The 20,686-nt window shown below is 35.5% G+C and overlaps 1 long non-coding RNA gene across 1 annotated transcript; it reads right to left on the bottom strand.

Moving 5' to 3' along the window:
- Positions 1 to 201: 201 nt before the first annotated feature.
- LOC129526264 (uncharacterized) lies at positions 202 to 20,599 on the bottom strand. Its single transcript, XR_008670894.1, has 3 exons — positions 20,484 to 20,599; positions 18,726 to 18,809; positions 202 to 276 (listed from the first exon to the last, which is right to left on the bottom strand). It is a non-coding gene; the product is annotated as an uncharacterized lncRNA (long non-coding RNA).
- Positions 20,600 to 20,686: the final 87 nt, after the last annotated feature.

Raw genomic sequence — 20,686 nt, 5'->3', positions numbered from 1 at the left:
GAGCCACGCTAGTTAGGTTACTCTTTTTTAAAAAAATGAAGATCTATTTGATAAATCAATTAAATTGTAATTTTAAGAATAATATATAATGCATTGCAAATAAGGATTTTAAAACTATAGTTAATTATGTCACCTGTTATATCTCAGGAGTTACCTCCAACATTATTTTTTAAATTATAACCAGCCAACCAGCCACTTACTAGAACTCATATCGAGCCTGCAGTGTTGTTCCTCAAAGAGGATGCCCTTCACCCCTGAGCTGAGCTCCTTAGGAAGCTGCAAGGAAATCAAACATCCAAATGAAGTATATCCAGACCCATTTTGCAAAGGATGCTACCTCAACCTGCTACCTAATCATGCCTTCCACCTGCAATTTGTGCTCATGGTAGCTATTATTTATTTTATTTCTCCTTCCAAAAACCAACCCTGGAAACCCTCAGCTAGCAAATGTGCCCTCTTCATCATGTTCTGCCTTTGTTCTGCGGGTCCAGGCTGCTTTCTCGGCATTGCCCAGTAGCCCAGGGAACATTGTGATTAATGCACCCACTCCCTGCCCCAGCCAACAGGCCCGTCCTGTGGCTGCTCTCTGAACAGTCACCGGTGTCCCTGTGCCTTTAACTGCCTTCCCTTTATCTGCCCGCCGCGGGCCTGCAGCTGGGCCTCCCTGTGGCCTGACCGACTGCCTCCTGCACCCCGGGACTCAGGAAGGGTGCGTTCATTACTCATCTGTGACAATAACCCATCGAGTAAGATGTAGAACTCAATTCCAGCAGAAAGACCTATAATGCTGGAGTCAGGAGGTTATCGCTGAGGGACCTGCACCTTGCTCCTCGCCTCTCTTATCGAGAGCTTTACAGGCTCTGCTGGGGCCAGCATCTTGTAAAGCTGAGGGCGGCAGATTTGGCCTCAGATTAGCATACATCTTCCTAAGTGGTACTACATTTAATTAAAAAGTAAACCTTAGTTTTTGTTGTTGTTGTTGTTACTGTAGTATGGGAAAACAGGAGATGTGGATTATAAAATCTGGGCTGACAGTGGACAGAAAAAGAAAGTAGATCCCTGAACACTTCTGACCCTGGCTGTCTGTAACCCCCTTTCCTCCCAGTGGAGGCAAATTACTCATTAGTGCCTAGGAATCCTCTCCCTGAGTCTGGCAAAGCTTGTTCCAGCACTGACACCATCGAAGGATCCCAGACCACACCTGGTGCTTAGCCCTGGAATATGCTTTGCTGCTATGTAGTCAAATCCATCTCCCCCATTCTGGCCTTTTATATTTTCCTTTGAGGGCCTGTGTGTTCAAGCTAGTGACCAAAGTTTTGATGTGTGCATCATCCAATGGAACATTTACTACCTCCTGGAAGTGCTGATTTGATGACAATTAGAAAACTTAAAGAGCCAAAGTGCAAGAGGTAGAATCAGAATAGAGAAAGGGGCATCCCTGGAATATGCATTTTTATCATTTTATCATCTTCTAGAACCATTTACATAACAATATTAAGGTAAAACCTAAGTGTTAGAATCACTTCAACTTCATTAAACAGGTATTCATCAAATTGCAATAATTAACCAGACATCAGAGAAGATTTGTTATACTTGATAAGAAAATTCAGGTCACGACCACAGTATCATTGAAAACCACTCAAGCAATGAAATGCTGTAATCTTAAAATATTTTTCAGTGATTTCAAAAGGCTTGTTAATCAACAGATAATATTATAAAACCAAATGTTGGAATATTGGAGGATATGAGGAAATAAGAGAAATTTTAATTAGAAATAGTTTAAGATAGAGTATAACCAGCAAAAAATATAAACAGTATATTCTTTTGTATTAGTGTAATAGTAGTTGTGTATATCTTTTCTAAAAACTTTGTAATGTCATCATCCTTCTGTAATTTCACAAGGGCTTAACTTATACTTTCAGCATATTCCCCTCTTTTCTAAACAATACAATCTCCTACAGCTTTGCCATTTTCTGGTTCTGTACTTTATGCTATTTCACAAACTGCTCAGCTTCTACCATTCCCACCATGCCAAGCGTGTGTCACTTTCGTTAGAAATATTCCAAAATATATGCCTGATGTCACCATCCTCCATGCCTCTCCCTGTGAAAAAGAGTACTCTGGAACTTATACAGATGTTTGTTTAGAAGGTAGAGATATATCCTAAATCAGCACCTCCACAGAGTTCCACAAACCTTAGTTCTTTGAAGTATTTATTGTTATTATTATTTTTTTAATTGTAGTTGCTATTTGGGAAAAGTCTTGAGTTTAAAAAATCTCTACAAGTCTTCTTAGAACCTGCAAATGTTACCATACACTGCAGTACTCTAAGATGCAAAAGCATTACTTATTTCTCAAATATATTTGACTACAGCATTCTTTTTAGGTAGCGCCTATGAGGGGTAGCTTCCCATAGAAGAATACACTTGGAGAAGCCCATACCCTCACTTTTTCTCAATAGCATATGAGGAGATTTGCTTATATTGCAACTTCCTGTAAAGAGTCATGTGATAGGAGGCAGAATTATACAATGAAGAGAAAATTCAAAAAATATGTGAAACTCTCAGTACACCTCATGGACTGTGGAAGATGGTGTTAGGTATTATTACTCTAAAAAGCCACCTTCCCTTTGATGCCTTTTGCAGCACCCCAGGCAGAGTGTTACTTCCCTCAAGCTTCCCTAGCAGTAAGCACCTATCTCTAGCAGAGCATCCACTACATCACTTTAAGCACTGTACATAAATGTCTCTCCACTTGCTTCTTAGCAGAGGGCCAATGTCTAATTCATTCTTCCATCTCCATTTCCTAGTATTGTATTGGGCACACAGTTGGGATTCAGAGATGTTTGTTGAGAGAATGAATCAGCCAGTGACAAAAATTTTGTATTTGCATAGTAAAATATAACACATTTTAAAAATGATAACAGATTCAAGACTTGCGCTCTATAACTTCCAAAATATCCAGGGCAACTCCTCAGCAATATTACAGCAAAAACAGTATCAATAACTGCATCCACTGTGCATCAGGGTAATTTTTCTGCCAGGCATTGTGTGTTTATATATATTGTCCTCCCAATCTTTGTAACAGCTCTTGAGGTAGATAATATTATCTCCACTAGATAAATGAGGGAACTGAGGCTGGCAGGGCTAAGTAACCTACCCACAGTCATGCAGAGGGTACAAGGTGGAGCAGACGGATTTGAATCCAGGCTGGTGGGAGTCCATCCTCATATATTAGCTATTCCACCCTACCGATGAGGAAATGAAATATGTATTGTAAAAGAGCACAGTGCCGTGCGATTCTTTTTTATTATTCTTATACTTTAAGTTCTGGGATACATGTGCAGAATGTGCAGGTTTGTTACATAGGTATACACGTGCCATGGTGATTTGCTGCTCCTTGCTTAGATAGATATGCACTAGCTGGAAAACAAACAAACAAACAACAACAACAACAACAAAAACCACCACTCACTTGACCTTACTAGTCTCATCCTGTAAGAGACAGTGGAGCATAGTACAAAGTCACCAAATTTTAGTGGCAGATGCTTTGTTTTTGCAAGACCAATTTACTCAGTTTCTCTGAGTAATTTGAGTAACTAATATAATGCCCATTATAATAAAGAAAACTAGGAGGTTTCATTATTATGTTTTATAATAATAAAACTAGGAGTTTTATTACAATGGATATTACAATACTTAATTGTTTTGTCAGTTACATGTAAAAAGTCAAGTACAATACCTAGTAGATACTCAAAACATCAAGTGTTTGATATGATATGATTATGATGTATTTTCCTCCTTCCTTTCAGAGCTGTACCTTCCAAAGAAACAGAGCCTTTTGATATTTCCTCCCTATTCACTTTGCAATCCCTTTTGTTCAACTTCTGACACTGTCTACCTAAATCTGCACTCTCAACTTCTATCACTTACCTTCTAGTTCTAAAATACAATGCTCTTGTCTCAATTTTTACTTTCATGTCTTCTATATTACTTACAACTGTTTTAAGAATAATGTTTACTGGGGATTTTTTCATTTAAAAAGCAACTCCTATTCTGTATATAAAAGTTTAAAATTACAAGAAAAATGTAAAGAATAAAATCATTTACTGCTCATTATTTTAAAAATAAAGCTATTAATTTTTTGGTTTGTTTTCTTTAACATATCTTTAATTATGTATACACGCACACACACACATACGCATGTATAAATTTGGGATAACATTATGGAAAGTTTGAATCCATGTATATTTACTTAACAACATAGGCATTAACCTATGTATTTAAATTTCATTTTAAACCAATATTTAACAGCCATGGAATATATCATAACTTATCTGACTCTTCCAATTTTGTTTAGAATGCAAGTGTTAAAATACACGTTCTTGAGTAGGAATCTTTTACTATTTTACCATGAAATATAGTTCTTGAATTAAAAGAATATTAATATTTTCAGATTCTTGATACATGCCATTAAGTTGCTTTCCAGAACACCTAAGCCTATGTTTTCCAATGTGATAGTTTCCAATAGGATAGCCACGTGTGACTATTTAAGTATAAATTTAAATTTATTAGACTCAGCCAGGCTTGGTGGCTCATACCTGTAATCCTAGCACTTTGGGAGGCTAAGCTGGGCAGATCGCTTGAACCCAGGAGTTTGAGACCAACCTGGCCAACATGGCAAAACCTCATCTCTACTAAAAATACAAAAATTAGCTGGGCATGGTGGCACATGCCTGTAGTCTCAGGTACTTGGGAGGCTGACATGGGAGGATCGCTTGAGCCTGGGAGGTGGAGGGTGCAGTGAGCCGAGATTGCACTATTGCACTCCAGCCTGGGTAACAGAGCAAGACTCTGTCTCAAAATAAATAAATAAATAAATAAATAAATTTATTAGACTTATAAAAGTTACAAATTCAGCTCTGCAGTGACACTAGCTATATATCAAGTGTTTGATAACCATAGATATAGAACTCTTAATCATTGCAGAGACTTATATTGAACAATGATGAGGCAAGAATGATCCAGAAGGAAAATGGAACCATTTGCATTTCTGCTTGATCCTGCAAAAGGGAGCAGATCAAAACTGGTGACCTTCTCAAGCTATGCAGATTGAATAGCTGTGTAGCAGAAAAGAGGCAAGATATGAAAAGTTCAACTTGTATTTAACACAAAATTCAATTGTATTTATGTTTACTGATTTTTCCCAGGGCAGAAAGACTATTTAGCCCATGTAATAATACATGTATGTTAGTACATTAGTACATGTATTAGTACTAATTACTAATTAGAACTAATGTAATAATGCAACAACCAATGTACTAATATATGTACCATGTACGTTATAACCCATGTACCAATACATAAGTTAAATAGTCTCTCTCCTCCTAAAAAGTACTTATGTTGCTAAAGGCTTGTTTTAAACTCTCAGAGTCAATATTTTTTAGTCTTGCTAGGGTCTTGGACTCTGGACTAGTGTCCATCAAGCCCCACTGTGGGGGAAAAAAAGAAGCATTAGGAGGCTTTTGTAAGAGAGGAACCAGAAGTGGGTAGAAACCCCAAAGAAATTGTAAGAAGAAAGAAAGAGCCAGCCAAGAGGGCATTCACTTGCTTTGAAGTTTCAAATGCCTAAGTAAGGCCCCATCTTGCAGCATGGTCTGAGAGTATGTATATTTCAGTGAAGTACCAGGAGAAGCACCACTAAGGAGCTTCATTTCTCAGACAACATGCTAAAGTGTAATAATGCTCCCCATAGCTCAAGAACCCAGCTGTTTCTCCAGTTGACTTAGTGATTTTTATCTTAAAAGAATTGTAGATGGAATTCAGTGTGCTTGGCAGAAACATAAATAAAAATCTTACCCAGACAGTTGATAAGGCATATTAGACTAGTTGAACCTCCCACTTTGCCTCATCTATAAAAATAGTGAAACAAACAACATATAGAACAATGAAACAAACATAATGAAGTAAAACATTACTTTAAGGTGCAGGTCAAGATCTAAGCCCACTGAGACTTAAATAATCTAGTCTACTGAGCCATCTCTCTCTTTTTGTCCCAGGGCCTTTTATTGCATAACACTGGCCCCATCAATAGGAGCTCACAGTCTAGATTAGAAATATTTTAATTCACAAACACCCATGATGAACACTTATATATTTAAAATATATGAGGCTGGGCATGGTGGCTTATGCCTGTAATCCTAGCACTCTGGGAGGCCAAGGCTGGCAGGTTGCCTGAGCTCAGGAGTTCAAGACCAGCCTGGCAAACATGGAAAAACCCTGTCTCTACGAAAAATACAAAAAATTCGCCGGGCATAGTGGCGCACACCTGTAGTCCCAGCTACTCGGGAGGCTGAGGCATGAGAATCACTTGAACCTGGGAGGCGGAGGTTATAGTGAGCCAAGATTGTGCCACTACACTCCAGCCTGGACGACAGAGTGAGACTTTTTCTCAAAAAATAATAAATAAATAAATACGTAAAGGATATGAAAGAGAAAAAGATTATTAAATTAACATTTAATACCTCTAACACTTCTTGATTTTTGTTTGTCTAGTTTATTTCATGAGGAGTTCAGCTTCTTTACTCTCATTTAAACCACTTTGTCCCTGAAAATTTAATTAAGAAAGAATGATACTTATATGCTGATTTTCATTATGGTCAGTTGAGGAATACACCTATTTTTTACAAGCACATGTAACCCAAATATCAAAGTGTCAAATATGAATATGCTTAGTTAAAAAACTTAATCAAAAAAGTTTGAAAAGTTCTATTATGTTGGCATGCTTAAATATTGATATGTTAATATGCATTCTTTCATCAGCACTTAAAAATTATAGAAAATATAGAAGATGTCTGTGTATGCTGAAATAACTCATCTCAAATTTATATGAATATGTCAGAAAAGACTGTTTTCAAAATAAACTGGGGAGTTATAACAAATACAACTGAGTTTTTTTAAAAAACAGAGTTTACTCAAAGAAATAATAGCAGAAAACTTTCCAATCCTGAAGACAGATACAAATATCTAGGTGCAGGCAAGCCAAAAGTCTCCATCAAATTCAATCCAAATAAGACTATCCTGTGACATAATCAAACTGTTGAAAATTAAGGATCGGCAATACAGAAAAAGCCAATAATATGTAAGGAAGTTCCAAAATGCCTAGCAGCAGACTTCTCAGCAGAAATCTTATAGACCAAGAGATAGCGGGATGATATATTCAAAGTGGTGAGAAGAAAAAACAAAACATAGCAAAACTCTCCTTCAGAAATGAAGGCAAGATAAATACTTTCCTAGACAAACAAAAATTGAGGGAGTTCATCTACAATAGACCTATCTTATAATAAATGCTTAAGAGAATTCTTCATGGTAAAAGAAAGGCCTGCTAATGAGTAACATACAAATATATGAAAGTATAAAACTCACTAGTAAAAGTAAGTAGACAGTCAAATTCAGAAAACTCTAGTACTGTAATAGTGATACGTAAATCACTTATACCTTTAGTATAAACATTAAAAGACAAAATTGTTTAATTAATAACTGCAGGTATATGCAATATAAAAAATATAAATTGTAACATCAAAAATTCCAAATGGAAGGAGTCAAGTAAACTGTAGAGTGCTTCTTATGGTGATCAAAATGAAGTTGTTACCAGCCTTAAATACACTGCTATAACAATAAGTTGTTCTTTTAAGCCTCATAGTAACCACAAAGTAAAAACCAATAGTAGATACACCAAAAGTAAAAATCAAGGAATTGAAACATACCACTGAGAAAATCACTTAACAACAAAGAAAGACAGCAAAAGAGGAAGAAACTAAAATATACAAAACAACTAGAAAGAGTTAGCAAAATGGCAGTAGTAAATCCTTACCTATCAGCAATTACCTCAAATGTAAGTGGATTAAATTCTCCAATCAAGAGACATATAGTGGCTGAATGAATAAAAAAAAAAAAGACCCAACTACATGCTGCCTACAAGGAACTCACTAACCTGTAAGGACACACATAGTCTTGAGAGTGAAGAGATAGCAAAAGATATTCCATTCAAAATGAAACAAAAAGAGCAGGAATAGCTATACTTATATTAGATGAAAAAAACTTTAAATCAAAAATTGTAAAAAGAGACAGAGAAGGTCATTCTGTAATAATCAACAAGTCAATCCACCGAAATAATATAAAAATTATAAATATATATTCACCTAACATTAGAGCATCAAAGTATATAAAGCAAATATTAATAAATTTGAAGGGAAAAATAGACTGAGATATAATAATAGTAGGGGGCTTCAACACCACACTTTCAGCAATGGACACATCATCCAGACAGAAAATCAATTTTTAAAAACCCTCAAAATTAAACTACATGTTAGACCAAAAGGACCAAATAGACATTTACTGAACATTCTGTCCCATAGCTATAGAATACACATTCTTCTCAAGTGCATATGGAGCTTTCTCTGTGATAGATGATGTGTTAGGCCATAAAACAAGTCTTAACAAATGTAAGAATATTGAAATCATATCAAGTATCCTTTCTGACCAAAATGGTAGAAAACTAGAAATCAATAATTTCTACGAACTTCAGAAAATTTACGAAATACGTAAAAGTTAAGCATCCTGCTCTTGAACAACCAATGGGCTAATCAAGAAATTAAATCAAAATTTTAAAAGTATCTTGAGACAAAGGAAAATAAAACACAACATACCAAAACTTATAAGAACTGCAGCAACAGCAGTTCAAGAAGGAAGTTTCTAGCAATAAATGCTTACATCAAAAAAGAAGAAAAATGCAAATGAGTAATCTAATGTTGCATCTCAAAAAACTAGAAAGAGCAAAATAACTCCAAAATTAGTAGAAGAAAGGAAATAATAAGGATCAGAGCAGATAAATGAAATTCAGACTAATAAAAAATCCGAAAGATCAATGAAACAAATGGTTGTTTTTTTTAGAAAAGATAAACAAAATTAACAAGCCTTTATCTAGATTGACTAAGAGAAAAAGAGAGAAGAGTAAATAAAACAAAAAATGAAAAGGGAGTTATTACAACTGATACCACAGAAATACAAAGGATCATAAGAGACTGTTATGAATAATTATATACCAACATATTAGTGAACAAATTATTTGACACATGCAACCTACCAAGATTAAATTATAAATAGAAAATTCAAACAGACCAATAAATGAGCAAGGAGTTTGAATCAGTAATAAAATGTCTCCCATTAAAGCACAGGACCAAATGGCTTGATAGCTAATTTCTAAATTTAGCCAATTCATACCTAAATTATAAATCCATTTAAAGAAAAACTAACGCTAATTCTTCTAAAATTCTCCTCAAAAAATTTAAGAAGGAATACTCTAAACTGAACTTCATGAGATTAGCATTACCTTGATATCAAAGCCAGGAAAGGACATTACATAAAAAGAAAACTACAGAAAAATTATCACTAATGAACATAGATGCACAAATCCTCAACAAAATACTAGTAAACCAAATTCAACAGCACATTAGAAAAATCATTCGCCATGATCAAGTGAGATGATCAGGGATGTATGAATGGTCCAGCCTATGCCGATTAATAAACATGATACATCACATTAACAGAATGAAGAAAAAAACATGATTATTTCAAGAGATGTAGGAAAAGCATTTGACAAACTTTAACATCATCTCATGAAAGAAAGCTCTCAACAAATTAGGTATAGAAGAAATGTGCCTTGACACAATAAAGACGATATATTGGCAATCTCACAGCTAATGTAATATTTAATGGGGAAAATTGAAAGCTTGTCCTCTAAGATCAGGAATAAGATAAGGATGCTTACTCTTGCCACTTCTATTCAACATTGTACTGAAAGTCCTAGCCAGACCAATTAAGCAAGATAAAAAATAAAAGGCATCCAAATTGTAAAGGAATAAATTGCCCCAGTTTTCAGGGATCTTATATATAGAAAACCCTAAACACTCCATGAAAAAACTGTGAGAACTAATAAATGAATTCAGTCAAGTTGGGGGATACAAAGTCAATATAAAAATATCAGTAGAGGTTCTATACACTAACTTCAAACTATCTGAAAAAGAAATCAAGAAAACACTAATTCTATTTACAACATGTAAAAAAGATAAAACTCTTAAGAATAAATTTGGCCAAGGAGGTGAAACATTTCTATACTAAAATCTATAAAAGAGAAGACTTAAGAAAAGAAATGGAAAAAGACTCAAATATCTTAATTGTATTGCTTGAAAACCAGCAATGCCAAGTTATATTTCTCAATAAATAAAATTATCTCTAAAAAAAAAAGAAAAAAGAAAAAGACTCAAATAAATGAAAAGATACCTCATGCTTATGGATTGAAGAATTAATATTGTTTAAGTTTCCATACTACCCACAGAGATCTACAGATTCAATGCAATCTCTATGAAAATATCAAAGACATTCATTATAGAAAGATAACAATCCTAAAATTCATATGGAACCACAAAAGACCCTGAATAGCCAAAGCAGTCTTCTTTTGTATTTTTTAATTGATATATCATAGTTATGCATAGTTTGGGGGTACATGTGACATTTTTATACATGTGTACAATGTATAACAAAATCAGGGTAATTAGGATAGCCATCACCTCCAACATTTATCTTTTGCTGTGTTGGGAATGTTAAAATTCTTCTCTTTTAAACTATATAATAAATTATTATTAACTATAATTTCCCTACTATACCGTTGAGCCCTGAAATTGATTCCTTCTATCTGACAGTATTTTCATGCCTGTTAACCAACTTCACTTCATTCCCTCCTTTCCGCTTCTCTCCTCAGACTCTGGTAGCCGCTATTCTACTCTCTACCTCCAGGAGGCCATGGTGTTTAGCTCCCACATATGAATGAGAATGTGATATTTGTCTTTCTGTGCCTGGTTTATTTCACTTAACATAATATCCTCCAGGTTTATCTATTTTCCTTCTTTTTAAACACTGAATATTATTCCATTGTGTATATATACCACTTTTTCTTTCTTTATCCAGTAATCCCTTGATGGACAGTTAAGTTGATTCCATATCTTGGCTACTGTGAATAGTGCTGCAATAAACATAGGAATGCATATATCTCTTCAGCACACTGATTTAATTTTCTCTGGATATATACCAGTAGTGGAATTGCTGGATCGTATGATACCTCTGTATTTAGCTTTTTCAGAAAACCCCATACTGTTTTCTATAATGTACCACTTTACATTTCCACCAACGGTCTGTGAGCATTCCTCTTTCTCCACATCCTCATCAGCTTTTGTTATTTTTTCATTTTTTGATAATAGCTATTCTAACTGGGGTGAGGTGATATCTCATTATAATGGTGATTTGCACATCTCTTATGGTTAGTGATATTGAGGACATTTTCATATGCCTTTTGGCCATTCGTATGTCTTCTTTTGAGAAATGTCTATTCAGGTCTTTTGCTCATTTCAAAAATCAGATTATTTGTTTTTTGGCCATTGGATTGAGTTCCTTATATATTCTGGTTATTAATTCCCTGCTGAATGAAGAGTTTGCAAATATTTTCTTCCATCTGTAGGTTGTCTCTTTACTTTAATTGTTGCCTTTGTTGGGCAGAAGCTTGTTAGCTTGATATAATTCCATTTGCCTATTTTTGCTTTCGTTGCCTATGTTTTTGAGGTCTTATTCCAAAAATCTTTGCCTGGACCAATGTCCTGCTACACTTTCCAATATTTTATTCTATTAGATTCATAGTTTTGGGTCCTATATTTACATCTTTAATCAATTTTGAGTTGATTTGATTTTTGTACATGGTGAAAGATGAAAATCTAGTTTAATTCTTCTTCATGTGGATATCCAGTTTTCCCAGAAGCATTTATTAAAGAGACTTCTTTCCCCAATGTATGTTCTTGGCACCTTTATTGAAAATGAGTTGGCTATAAATGCATGGACTTATTTGTGAGTCCTCTATTCTGTTTCATTGGCCTATGTGTCTCTTTTTACGCCAATATCATGCTGTTTGGGTTGCTATACCTTTATAGTATAATTTGAAATCAGGTGGTGTGATGCCTCTAGTATTGTTCTTTTTGCTCAGTATTGCTTTGTCTTTATGAGGTCTTCAGTGGTTCCATACAAACGTTATGATTGTTTTTTCTATTCTGTAAGAAATATCATTGATATTTTGACAGAAATTGCATTGAATCTGTGTATTTCTTTGGCTGTATAGAAATATACCCAAATACATTTTAACAATATTAGCAATATTAATTCTTCTAATCAATGACATTTTAACAATATTAATTTTTCTAATCCATGAGTGTGAAATATATTTCCATTTTTGTGTCCTTTTCAATTTTTTTTCCTCAGTATTTTATAGCTTTCCTTGTATAGATCTTTTACTTCTTTGGTTAAATTGATTCCTAGGTTGTTGTTTTATGTAGCTATTGCAGTGGAATTGCTTTCTTCATTTCCTTTTCAGATTAAGCACTTAACTGACAGAGATGCTCCTAATTTTTGTATTTTGATTTTGTATTGTACAATTTTACTAAATTTGTTTATCAGTTCTAAGATCATTTTTGGTGGAGTCTTTATGTTTTGTCTAAATATAAGATCATGTCAATTGCAAACAAAAATAATTTGACTTATTAATTTTCTATTTGGATGCCCTTTTTCTCTTGCCTAATTGGTCTGGTTAGGATTTCCAGTACTATGTTGAATACAAGTGTGAAAGTGGGCATCTTTGACTTGTTCCAGATCTTAGTTAAAAGGCTTTCAACTTTTCCCCATTCAGTATGATATTAGCTGTGGGCTTGTCATATATGGTCTTTATTATGTTGAGGTATATTCCTTCTATACCCAGTTTGTTGAGGGTTTTTTTTTTTTTTTTTGTCATGAAGCAATGTTGACTTTTACTGAATGTTTTTTCAGCATCTATTGAAATGACCATATGGTTTTGTCCTTGATATCTTTGATGTGATGTATGTTTACTGATTTGCATGAATTGAACCATCCTTACATCCGTGAGATGAATCTCACTTGATCATGACAAATGATCTTTTTAATGTGTTGTTGAATTCTGTTTGATAGTACTTTTTTGAGAATTTGTGCATCCATGTTCATCAGATATATTGGCTGGTAATTTTTTTTATTATGACTTTGTCTGGTTTTGGTATCAGGATAATGCCAGCCTTGTAGAATTAGTTTGGAGGCATTCTCTCTTCTTCCATTTCGTGAAATACTTTGAGTAGAATGGCTTTAGTTCTTTAAGTATTTGGTAGAATTCAGCAGTGACTCCATCAGGTCCAGTACCTTTCCTTGATGAGAGATTTTATTTCTGATTCGATCTTATTACTCATAATTGGTCTGTTCAAGTTTTCTATTTCCTTGTGGTACAATCTTGGTGGGTTGTATGTATCCAGGAATTTATTCGTTTCTTCTAGGTTTTCCAACTTGTTGGTAGATAGTTGTTCATAATAGTCTCTAACGATCCTTCCTATTTCTGTGTTATCCATTGTAATGCCTCCTTTTTCATTTTTGGTCTTATTTAATCTTCTCTCCTTTTCTCTTAATATAGCTAAGTTTGTCGATTTTTTTTATTCTTTCAAAAAGCTAACTTTATTTTGTTGATCCTTTGCACAGTTTAGTCGCAATTTGATTTATTCTCTAATCTTTATTATTTCTTTTATTCTAATGATTTTGTTACTTTTCTAGTTCCTTGAGATGAATCATTAGGTTATTTATTTGGAGTCCTTCTATTTTGTTGGTGTAGGTGTTTATTGCTATAAAATTCCCACTTAGGGCAAGGAGCACTGGCTCACACCTATAATCCCAGCACTTTGGGAGGCCAAGGTGGATGGATCACAAGGTCAGAAGTTTAAGACCAGCCTGGCCAATACGGTGAAATCCCGTCTCTACTAAAAATGCAAAAATTAGCCAGGTGTGGTGGCATGTGCCTGTAGTCCCAGCTACTTGGGAGGCTGAGGAAGGAGAATCGCTTAAACCCAGGAGGCAGAGGTTGCAGTGAGCCAAGATTGCACCACTGCACTCCAGCCTGGGTGACAGAGTGAGACTCTGTCTCAAAAAAAAAAAAAAAAAAAAGTTCCACTTAGTACTTAGTACTGTTTTTGCTGTACCCCATAGGTTCTAGTATGTTGTGTTTCCATTTTCATTTGTTTCAAGAAATATTTTAATTTCCTTCATAATTTCTTCATTGATCCTTGGGTCACTGAGGAGCATGTTGGCCAAAGCAATCTTGAGTAAAAGAACAAAACTGGAGGACTCACACTACCTGATTTTAAAATAGAGAACAAAACTACAGTAACCAATACAGCATGGTACTGGCATAAAAAGATACATAGACCAGTGGAACAGAATAGAAAGCTTAGGAATGAGTTCATGCATTTATGATCAAGCAATTTTTGGCAAGGTGCCAAGAACACAAAATAGGGAAAAGACAGTTTCCCAATAAGTGGTGGTGGGAAAACTGGATATCCACATGCAGAAGAATAAAATTAGACCCTCATTTCAAGCCATATACAAAACTCAACTCAAAATGGGTTAAAGATGTAAATGTAATGAACTACTAAAAGAAAACATAGGTGAAAGGCTCTGATATGATTAGGCTTTGTGTCTCCACTCAAATCTCATCTGAATTATAATTCCCATGATCTCCACACGTCAAGGGAGAGATCAGATGGAGGTAATTGGATCATGGGGATGGTTTCCCCAATGGTGTTCTCATGATAGTGAGTGAGTTCCTATGAGATCTGATGGTTTTATAAGGGGCTCCTCTCCCTTCACTTGGCACTTCTCCTTCCTGCCGCCTTACGAAGAAGGTGCCTTGCTTCCCCTTTACCTTCTGCCATGATTGTAAGTTTCTTGAGGCCTCCCCAGCCATGCTGAACTGTGAGTTAGTTAAAATTCTTTCCTTTGTAAACTTAGTCTTGGGAAGTTTTTTATAGCAGTATGAAAACGGACTAATACAAGCTCCATGACAGTGATCCAGGAAATATTTTTATTGAATATTACCTCAGGCAACATAAGTAAAAATAGCCAAATGGGAATTCATCAAACTAAAAAGTTTCTATACAATAAAGCAAACAATCAACAGACTAAAGATAAAACCTAGAGAATGAGAGAAAAAAATTGCAAGCTATACATCTGATAAAATATTAATACCTGTATTTAAAACATAAGGAATGTTAAAAGCTCAATAACAATAAGTCACCCAATTAAAAATGGACAAAAATCCTGAATTGACATTTCTCAAAGAAAGACATACAAATGGCCAACTAGTATATGAAAAATTGCTTAACATCACGAATCATGTTAAGCTAATAATGGTCTTACTCTTATGTGGGATCTAAAAAAGTTGATCTTATAAAAGTAGAGAGAAGAATGGTGGTTGCCAGACACTTGGGTGGTTAGGGTGGAGAAGTTTGAGGAGATGTGGCTCAAAAGATACAAAATTACAGTTAGATAGGAGAAATAAGTTCAAAAGCTCTATTGTACAACATGGTTATTATAGTTAATAACAATGTATTGTATTGTTGAAATTTGCTAAAATAGTATATTACTATATAGTAGATAGTATACCATAAAAATGGTACCTATGTTAGGTAATACATATTTTAATTAGTGAGATTCAATTATTTTACAATGTATATATCCTTCAAAACATCATGTTGTACACAATAAATGCATACAATTAATCTGTCCATTTAAAACAAATAAGTAAATTTGAAAAAAATAGAAGAAAACAGATTGAATTTAAAATTGGGTAAAAAATCTGAACAGACATCTCACCAAAAAAAATACTCAGATAACAAATAAGGATAAGAAAAGATGCTGATATGATTTGGCTGTGTCTCCACCCAAGCCTCATCTTGAATTGTAGCTCCCATAATTACCATGTGCTGTGGGAGGGACATGGTGGGAGATAATTGAATCATGGTGGTGGTTTCCCTCATACTGTGCTCATGGTAGTGAATAAATCTCACAAGATCTGATGGTTTTGTAAGGGGTTTCCTCTTTTGCTTGGCTCTCATTCCCTCTTGCCTGCTGCCATGTAAGAGGTGCCTATTACCTTCTGCCATGATTGTGAGGGCTCCCCACCCATGTGGAACTGTGAGTCCATTAAACCTCTTTTTCTTTATAAATTACCCAGTCTCTGGATACCTGAGTTCAGAAGTTTGAGACCAGCCTGGCCAACATGGCGAAACCCTGTCTCTACTAAAACATACAAAAATTAGCTGGGCATGGTGGTACATATCTGTAATCCCAGCTACTCAAGAGGCTGAGGCTGGAGAATCACTTGAACCCGGGAGGGAGGCGGAGGTTGCAGTGAGCCGAGATCACGCCACTGCACTCCAGCTTTGGTGATAGTGCGAGACTCCATCTCAAAAATAAATAAATATATAAATAAAAATTAAAAAGATAAAAATTACCCAGTCTCGCGTATGTCTTTATTAGTGTGAAAATGGACTAATACAGATGGTTAACATCATATTTCATTAGGGAATTGCAAATTAAAACAACAATGAAATATCTCTGCACACTTAATACGGTGACTAATATCCAAAACACTAACACCACCAAATCCTGAGAAGGATGTGGAGCACCAAGAACTCTTATCCACTGCTGGTGGGAATGCAAAATGGTGCAGCCTCTTTGAAAGATAGTTTGGCACCTTCTTACAAAGCTAAATATATTCTTACCACATAATCTGACAATCGCACCCTTAGATCTTTACCCAAGTGAACTGAAAACCTATATCCACACAAAAATTTGCACAAGAATGCTTATATTAGCTTTATTCATAATTGTCCCAAACTGGCAGCAACTAAGACATCCTTCAACACCTGAATGAATAAGTGAACTGTGGTATCTATGCACCATAGATGGAATATTATTTTGCGCCACAAAGAGAAGAAGGAATCTTAAATGTATATTGTTATGTAATCCTAGCACTTTGGAAGGCTGAGAGGAGTGGATCACTGGAGCCCAGGAGTTTGAGACCAGCCTGAGCAACATGGGGAAACCATGTCTCTACCAAGAAAAATAAATAAATACAAAAATTAGCCTGGCATTGAAGGTGCATGCTTCTCAGCTACTCAGAAGGCTGAGGTAGGAGGATGGCTTGGGCCAGGCATGCAGAGGTTACAGTGAACCAGCTGAGATTGTGTGACTGCACTCCAGCCTGAGCAAGAGCCAGACCCTGTGTCAAAAAACAAAAACCAAACAAACAAAAAAACAAAGGCAGTCAGTCTGAAAAAGCTACATACTGTATGACTCTAACTACATGGCATTCTGGAAAAGGCAAAACTATGGAGAGAGTAAAAAGACCAGTGGTGGCCAGGAAATGGGGTTGTGAGTAGGGAGCACAGAGGATTTTTTAGGGTAGTGGAATTACAGGCCTTCCTTATTTTGTTGCACTTTGCTTTATTGCATTTTGTAGATACCGTGCTTTTTACAAATTGAAGGTTTGTGGTAACCCTGCCTCAAGCAAGTCTATAGGTGCCATTTTCCAACAGCATGCTCACTTCATGTCTCTGTGTTACATTTTGATAATTCTCACAATATTTTAAACTTTTTCATTATCAGTATATGTGTTACGGTGATCTGTAATCAGTGATATTTGATGTTACTATTGTAATTGTCTTGGGATACCATGGACCATCCACACACAAAACCATAAACTTAATTGATAAATGTTTTGTGTGATCTGACTGCTCCACAATAAGCCCTTCTGCCATCTCACTCCTTCTCCTGGGGTCTCTGACAGATGACAGTATTGGAATTAGGCCAATTAATAACTCTACAATGGCCTCTAAGTGTTCAAATGAAAGGATGCGCTGCATATCTCTACTTAAAATCAAAACTAGAAACAAGCTTAGTGAGGAAGGCATATCAAAAGCCAAGACAGGCTGAAAGCTAGGCCTCTTGCACCAATTAGCCAAGTTGTGAATGCAAATAAAAAGTTCTTGAAAAAATTCACAGCGCTACTGCACTGAGCACACCAATGATAAACAAACAAAAAAAGAAACAAAACAGCCTTATTGCTGATATAGAGAAAATTTAATAGTCAGAAGGGAAGAACAAAGCATCCACAGCATTCCCTTAAGTTAAAGCCCAATCCAGAGCAACGACCTAACTCTCATCAATTCTAGGAAGGCTGAAAGTGATAAGGAGTTGTAGAAGAAAAGTTGGAAGCTAGCAGAGATTAGTTCATGAGGTTTAGGAAAAGAAGCCATCTTCAAAACCACAAAAGCACAATGTGAAGCAGCAAGTGCTGAATGTAGAAGCTCAGGCAAGTTATTCAGATCTAGTTAAGAGCATTGATGAAGGTGGCTACACTAAACAACAGATTTTTGATGTAGATGAAACAGCCTTCTCTTGGAAGAAGATGTCATCTAGGACTTTTATAGCTAGAGAGAAAAAGTCAAAACCTGGTTTCAAAGCTTCAATGGACAGGCTGACTCTCTTCTTAGGGGCTAACGCTGCAGGTGACTTTAAGTTGAAGCCAATTTCCCATTCTGAAAATCCTGGGACCCTTAGGAATTATGCTAAATCTACTCTGCCTGTGCTCTATAAATGCGATAACAAAGCCTGGATAACAGCATATCTGTTTACAGCATGGTTTACTGAATTTTGAAGCCGCCCACTATTGAAACCTACTTCTCAGAAAAAAGATTCTTGAGATTTCTTTTTTATTTTTGCTCATTCATAACGCACCTGATCATCCAAGACCTCTGATGGAGATGTACAAGGAAATTGATGGGTTTTTCATATCTGCTAACATAACCTCCATTCTTCGGCCTGTGGATTAAGAAAAAATTTGACTTTTAAGTCTCATTATTTAAGAATTTTGTAAGCTATAGCTGCCATAGATAGTGCTTTCTCTGATAGATCTGGGCAAAGTAAATTGAAAACCTTCTGGAAAGGAGTCACCATTCTAGATGCCATTAAGAACATTCACGATTCATGAGGGAAAGTCAAAATGTCAACATTAACAGGAGTTTGGAAGAACTTGATTCCAACCCTCATGAATGACTTTGAGGGGTTCAAGACTTCAGCGGAGGAAGTAACCGCAGATGTGGTGGAAACAGCAAGAGAAGTAGAATTCGAAGTGATGCCTTGAAGATGGGACTGAATATGGCTGAAATATAATGATAAAACTTGAACAAATTAGGAGATGCCTCTTATAAATGAGTGAAGGAAGTTGTTTCTTGAGATAGAATCTACTCCTGGAGAAAGTGCTCTGAGAAGTGTTGAAATTACAATGAAATATTTAAAATATACATAAACTTAGTTGATAAAGCAGTAGCAGGGTTTAAGATGATTTTGAAAGGAGTTCTACTGTGGCTAAAATGCTATCAAACAGCATTACATGCTACAGAGAAATCGTTCATGAAAGAAAGAGTCCATCAATGCAGCAAACCTCATGGATATATTATTTTAAGAAATTGCCACAGCCACCCCAACCACCATCCTGATTGGTGGACAGCCATTAACATCCAGGTGGGACCCTCCACCAGCAAAAAGACTATGATTTGCTAAAGGCTCAAATGATTGTTAACATTTTTTAGCAATTAAGTATTTTTAAATTAAGTTTTGCACATTTTTAGACATAATGCTATTTCACACTTAATAGACCACAGTATCATGTAAATGTAATATTTATATGTGCTAAGAAACCAAAACATTTTTTGTGACTTGCTTTATTGAGATATTCACTTTATTTCAGTGGTCTGAAACCAAACCCTACTGAACATGCCTTGATATGCCTCTATTCTGTCTGACACCATAATGTTAGATACAGAACTTTATGCATTTGCAAACTTCACAAAACTGTATAACACAAAAAGTGAACATTAATGTCAACTATGGATATTCATTAGTAATAATAAATATCAGTTTATCTGTTGTAACAAATGTACCACACCAATGCAAGATGTTAATAATACGGGAAACTGGGGGAAAGTGGGGAAGGAGAGCATTATAGGAACTCTCTATCCTTTCTGTTCAACTTTTCTATAAACTTAAAACTGCTTTAAATATGAAGTCTATCAACTTTTTACTTCTAAAAATATTTTATCAAATTACAATTATATTAGTAAATAAAGCGGAAAGTCTCCTGGTTGGATTTATTTGGTAAAATTATAAAATTAAGTAGTGAATATTCTACAGAGAGAATGCCATGTAAAATCTAATGCTAATTGAACAGATTAACCCTTTTCCATGCCCCCACTACCCCACCATGACCCATGCACAGAGTCCATATTGTTGAGTTAAGGCTTAATGAAGACAATTAGGAAAGAAGATTTCACAAACAGTGGGGAAGAGAGATTGTTTCAGTAACCTGTTAAGGCAAAATAACAACTGAAAAGTCATTTTTTTAAATGTTTGATAGCTGTGTTAGTCCATTTGCTTTGCTATAAAGGAATACCTGAAACTGGGTAATTTATAAAGAAGAGACTTATTTTGGCTCACAGTTCTGCAGGCTGTATAAGCACGGCACCAACATTTGCTTGGCTTCTGGTAAGGCCTCAGGAACCTTACAATCAGGTGGAAAGCAAACGAGGAGCAGGTGCATCACATGGTGAGAGGAAGCAACAGTGAGAGAGGGAAGAGGTGCCAGGCTCTTTAAACAACAATATCTTGCCTGAGCTCATAAAGCGAGAACTGCCTCATTA

The sequence above is a fragment of the Gorilla gorilla genome, chromosome 14 (genome assembly GCF_029281585.2).
Source record: "Gorilla gorilla gorilla isolate KB3781 chromosome 14, NHGRI_mGorGor1-v2.1_pri, whole genome shotgun sequence".
Lineage (NCBI taxonomy): Eukaryota > Metazoa > Chordata > Mammalia > Primates > Hominidae > Gorilla > Gorilla gorilla.
Note: the sequence above shows the minus strand (reverse complement) of the source record. Positions and strands in the feature narration are given on the sequence as shown.